The following is a 6,297-nucleotide window of genomic DNA, read 5'->3' on the forward strand; positions in this document are numbered from 1 at the left end:
ATTCCGCGCCGCGATCACGTCGTCCGGTTTGAAGAGCGGATTATGAAACATTCACCGCGCAGACAGAGAGGCTGTGTGTCGGTACGGATCTGCTGCGGAGTTATGGAATGATTTAAAACTACGAGTCCCAGAAGTGAAGGAGCTCACCTTAAAGTCCAGAGCTAAGTTTACAAGTGAAGCATTACATTATCAATTAAATGTAACTTAAAGTCACAAAAACAACAACAAACAGCAAAACAACCACAACTTTAAAGAAGTAACACAGATTTATGGGTTCTCCCCCAAACTGAACAATATGAAGTATCGGTCTGCGCATGTGCAGTGGATGTAGGTAGTGAAAGAATGAAAGTACTGATGTACATTCTAACATCTCCTGCTTTTCTCCCTTTTTAAAAATATACATTTCCCCCTTTTTATTCATTTTCGTTGTTTCTATGGGCATCCTCACGTTTTATATGTATAGGAATATCTTCAGTTCAAAGATGTTATTAGTGTTTTGGTTTAATAAATGGGCCTCAGTCAGCAAATATTTTGAGTGTGTTTATATCTGCAAATAGCTTTTGAAATACTTTATAAATGTTTTATTAAATATATGTTTTAAAGCTTTAAAAAAGAATTGCAGGGTTTTAATAAGTTTTCTGTTGTTGATTCAGATTACCCCATTTGATTTAAGTCTTGATTTAATGCCAGAAACAAATGAAGGACAAAACCTGCATGATTCATTAAAAGATTAATAAACTATTGTCTTTATCTTAGTTAGAATATAGCTCAAAGACCTCAAGTTTAAAGATAATGATGGTTAAGATGAGTGTTTTACATCCACTCGCCGTACGAACCGATTAGTCGACTAATCGAAAAAAATAATCGGAGATTAGTCGACTATTCAAATAATCGTTTGTGGCAGCCCTAGTTTTAGTTCGTACACTTAAAATCCTACATTAATCTGCAATTCGGGGCAAAAATACATCGTTCCCAGGTGATATTATGATCACATTTTACTACAATTTACTACATTTATAAAGATTGTGAATCAGCGATCTTGGACGTCACGAATCTCCGTACTCGAATTTTCGGGAGCAAATCGCGAATACCCGAGCACCCGGATACTCGTTACTGCTCTACGCTATAGCATTACATCTTATTCCAGAAGAAGACAGTATGAGGAAAAAACAATGTTTTAGAACACAAGTAGTTATTTTAAAAATATTTTCTTAAAAGAGTTTAGAAAATTCATGCCTGTGAGTTTATAAAGATGTTCATTTAGTCAGCAATTTATGCCTAGGTTGACCAAGTGTTAGCATTAGCCGTCCTATGGGGAATTACATTAAATGTTAGAATCAAGCTAGCAGACTTTAGCTTCATGTGCTAAATTGATTTGGATCTTTTATGACTCGACTATTAATCTATTGAGTTTAAATTGATTCAAATCAATTAATCAATTTTATTAACCCAGCCCTACTAATGTTAGCATGTATAATTAGTTTTTTTGTTCTGCAATGCGACTCAAGGAGTCACATATGGCAGAAGATTAAGAAGAAAAGGAGGTGAACGGTAACGATGCTGTGTTAAGGAGTTCTCTTCTTTTTGGAGAATGCAGCCAATGAGGTATGGTGTTTCATTTTTGTTCATGTTGAAACTTCTTCATTTGTGTGTTCGACTGACGGTGACTTTATGAAGTTGTGGACATAAGAAGAATAAGGTCATAAGTTACAACAAAATGCAGTCCAGATTCTTCACCCAAGAGAGCAGTAATGCTCATTAACTTCTGAAGTGAAGAAAGTATTATGTGGTGTTCCCCAGGGTTCAGCTCTGGGCCCCATTTTATAAATGATTCTTCTTGGAAAACAAATTAGTAAAATAACCACATTCCTATCATTTATTTGCGGACGACACCCAGCGTTATTGCTTCCTTCCTGACAGAGACTATAATATCCTGACCAATTTATTGAATTGTTTATCAATCATTAAGTCGATGTCATTTAATAACCATTTATACTTAAAAGCTCAAAGGACAGAAACAAAGTCCCTTCCATCAAACACCTTTGTTCTCTGAGCTCCTCTGTCCAACCGACTCCAAGAAACCCTGGGGGTGTTTGACAAATACCTTTCTTCTGAAGAACACTACAAAAACTGTAGTCAAAGAAAATGCCTGTACCATCTGAAGAATGTGGCAAAAAAAACATCTTATCTAGACCTGACCTAGAGAGGCTTATTTATGCTTTTTTTCCCTTTTCTTCATGATTAGATTATTGTAATTCAACTTTAACCTGCTTTGACAAAAGCTATTTAAAACGTCTGCAACACCTTCCAAACTCTGCCGCAAGGCTTTAAAGTTCCTGTTTTTTTGAGTTTGTAACATGTATGCGTGGCATTTTTCTGATGAAAGAGAACAAATGTAATAAGACATTTTGTTTTTGCATTTCAGAGTATTTCTCCTTTTAAATCGAATCAAGCTGTAAAACTAGAAGAGACCTTGCCTGTCATTCCTTATCTGAGGAACTTTATCATTACGACAGACTGATCCAGCGAGTATTTTAAAAGTCAGATCAAGGCTTATGGGTTTTTTTTTTTTTAGAAAAGATTTGAGTTAATCTAATATTTTCTTTTACTGTGTTTTACTTTGTTTTATACGTTTCAGATGAAAGTTTCGTGTTTTTTTTACTGGTGTGAAACACTGCGATTTTTAAAATAACTACTAAAGAAATAAGCACTTACTTGCCTCCTTATTTTAATTTTAGTCTAGTGTTCCTATTTTAGTGTAAAAATAACACTTTTTTGTTGATTTCCGGCTTCAAGGTGCAGTGGCTTCCTGACAGTTTCTTTCTCGTCAACTACATTTCACAAAGAGATGTTTATATTTTGATTCTTTAAAATTCATGAAAAATAAAAAAGCTAGAAACATTCTCACCTTTACTATGTGTATATATATATATATATATATATATATATATATATATATATATATGTATATATTCCTCCTATGTGTGTATACGTTCTTTATGTTGAAATTTGTTGCATCATATTAGCAATTGTTAAATAAAGTAAAAAAGGAAAAAAAGTTCCTGCATACTTGAGAAGAGTCTGACAGAGCAGGTTTTTACCCAGCATGCCAAGGTGCAGATGAGCTACAAACCGGTGTTTCACTGAAAACCTCTAAAAACTATGACACAGAACCGGTTTTACCGGCACAGGCTGGGTTTAAAACACGCTAGAACGCACGAGGCCTTCATTATTCACATGAGAAAAAAATACGAAATAATGTTTTCTTAAGTAAAAAAAAAAAACAAAACAAAACAAAAAAACAAAGCTATTGCTTTAATTTGTATGACTAGTCGTGTTTAAAAAAGGCACGCGGCACGGCGCGCGAGCCAAATATAGAACAGCCCACTCTCTGTTTTTTACAGTCAAAAAGTGGAGGAAAAAAATCAATTGCTTCGGTGCATCGATTGTTTTCTTCAACAAACTGATTTAATGAGACGTAAACGGATTCAACATAGCCAATACCGAATGAAGAACACGGTTACCGGAACGCCCGAACTACTTTCATCAGAGAAAGTAGTCCCAGGGCGGTTCGGCCCTCGGCAGTTCAGCTCTCCATCACCGCCTTCCATCAGAAGCATTCGGGGGGAAGGACACATCCAGGGATTCATTTATTGCCCCCCACACACTGAGCAGATACATAACCACTGCATTCACGTGTATATAAATAGAGAGCAAACAAACGCCTTAAATAGTAAAGCGCGAACAGAGAAAGCCTTTCATTCAGCATCCGCCCAAGATGCACGCAGCCCGACAAAGACAAAAAAAAAACGCCGGAAATAAATTAAATTTAGTGGAGCTGAGCATAAACTGGAAGAAAAAAGTCACCCGTGGGTTTCTGGTTACCTGCAGTATCTTTAGGTGAAGTTTGTAGGGAGAAAGGTTGATTTCAGAGACGCAGATGTTTGTTTGCAGCCCGTCCCTTCACGTGCCTACACAGCGTGCTGAGCTTCCGCCAACCAATCACAGGCAGCCAGTGCAAAGATTGTGTGGAGGCAAAGATGAGACACTCGAACGAAAAAAAATAAAATAAAATAAAAAGTACTGAGTTTTAGTGTTACAATGAAAATGATTTTTGGAGCAAGAATGACCGCAGATTATTATAGTCCTCATTTGGGACAAAATTTAAAAAATACAAGAACATTTGTATGATAGAGAAGAACTGACTCAATGGAAAAACTTTGTTTCAAATAAACTATACAATTAAAAATCTAATATATAACGTTTTTAAACATGTATGTAAATATCTGTTAACCTAGAAAAATATACACAGTAAAATGTCAATAATACAATTCTTAATTTATGTGAAAATTTCTGTAATTTGTATGTATTTGACATAAATATGCTAGTACAGATATATTAAATTACAAACTTGCTTCAGACAGATTGGTCTGTTTGGAACGTAGGAATAAAAATCAATTAATCGATTAAGTTGATTAATCACTACACCCCAAATTAAACTTATAAATGATTGATCATCATTTAATCTTTTCAAACCTCAATTGACCCATGCAGCTTTTATTTACATTTTTATTTGATTATACAAAACCTGAAATAAAACCTAAATAATTATAAACATTTTTTTAACAACACAAATCCCATTTTAATAAATACACAAATTATGAAGTTTGTTCTAAATGTAAAGTCCGAACAGTTTTTTTTTTTTAAATCAGAACACTTTTCTTAGTATTCTTTAAAAAGTGTTTACCCTCTTTTGACACATTTTAAGATAATCCTGAACACTGAAAAGAAGTTTTGAATAAAAGTGGCTACAACTCGGAAATCTTGTGGAATTTCTGCTTCTGGCTAATGATTTTCAGCCGCCATCTTGTCTGTCTCCAGGTCGTCTTGGACTGATCTCCGTCTATCATCACCAATTAAGATTTTTTGTTTGTTTCCATTATTTTCCAAATACTGTACTTTTTAAGTAAAAATGTTTTTTTTAATTTCTCATTACTTGAAAATAAATTATGTGCATGATTCCTGTTTGTTTATATTCATTTTTCACATAATTTTTATTTGCAATAAAAGTCAAAATCAGGAATTAGGAGAGAAAAGAGCAAAATCTGCTTTTAGAGCACAGTTTTGTCCTCTAACAGCTTCCGTCGATCTGTAAATCAGAAAAAGAAGTTCACCACAAAAAGCTTCACTTCTTTCTGTTTTTCTTTATTGGTCAGTATTTCTTACAGGCAATAATAATCATAGTCATAATAGTGCACTTTTCCTTTGTAGCAGTTATAATACAGACACTTGAGCTGTTTTCTCCTCCCTCCCTCCCTCCCACCCCCATCTCAACATGAAAACGTCTCTGTGTGAAAAGCGGGAGAGGGCTGTAAAATGGGGGAGGCCTTAATGGAAGGGGTGAGGGGTAAATGGGCAGTAGAGATTACACCTGTACCTTTATAACTGCAGAGAAATGAGCAATAATGAATAGAAGAGTTCTATGGTGACTACAATTTCAATAAAAGAGTGAGCTACATAGATATGAATGGCATACAATGGAGACAGAGACAGGCACACCGCGTATACGAACGTATACAGCGTCTGCATGGACGTATGCAGCGTGGGAAAGGAATACAAGTCAGGTGAGTATATAAGGGGGTAAGATATGTGCATTTGGGTGAAGGATGGAAATACAAAGAGGTGAAATGCACTGGGGTAGAAAATGTTTGCCTCCACACTGTTTCATTTTTTATTTTCTTTTCCATCTGACATTTAATGTAAGAAGATTGACCCTCAAAACAGATAAATGTAAAAGAGGAAAAATATCATTTGATAAGTTTGCTTTGATGGCAGTCGTCTGCAAACAGCAAAATGTATTTGTCACTTTTAAATCGACCATCACAACACAAAAGGTGCAACGAAAACTGAAAATAACATTGAAAAAACATCAACAGGCTTCATGACTAGGGCGGCCACAAAAGATTATTTTAATAGTCGACCAATCACTGATTATTTTCTCCAATTAGTCATGCACAAACTGGATGTAAAGTACAAATCTAACCATCATTAGCTTTAAACTAACTAAAAACTAGATATACAGCATTACCTCTAATAATGTGAATGCTGGAAGCTGAATTTGGCTGCTGAAGATGCTAGTGCTAATAGCTGAAAACGCTGAAGCTAATAGCCAGCTAAAATTTTAGTTAAAAACAAAAAAGAAAAAAAAGCTTTCGTTAGCCAAAACAGCTAGCATGTAGCGGAAATATTAGCGAAATGCCAATATAGCCTAAAAAAGCTTTAAAAAAGGCAAAAATA

The 6,297-nt window shown here is 34.9% G+C and overlaps 1 protein-coding gene across 1 annotated transcript in view; it reads right to left on the bottom strand.

Annotated features, from left to right (window-relative positions):
* Positions 1–4,128, bottom strand: part of cpt1cb (carnitine palmitoyltransferase 1Cb) — a 55,718-nt gene extending 51,590 nt beyond the window's left edge. The window contains exon 1 of the mRNA XM_024272637.2: positions 3,886–4,128. The gene's annotated coding sequence lies outside the window, so the exon portion shown is untranslated. The remainder of the gene's footprint in view (positions 1–3,885) is intronic.
* Positions 4,129–6,297: the final 2,169 nt, after the last annotated feature.

This window comes from Oryzias melastigma, linkage group LG8 (genome assembly GCF_002922805.2).
Source record: "Oryzias melastigma strain HK-1 linkage group LG8, ASM292280v2, whole genome shotgun sequence".
NCBI classification, from domain to species: domain Eukaryota; kingdom Metazoa; phylum Chordata; class Actinopteri; order Beloniformes; family Adrianichthyidae; genus Oryzias; species Oryzias melastigma.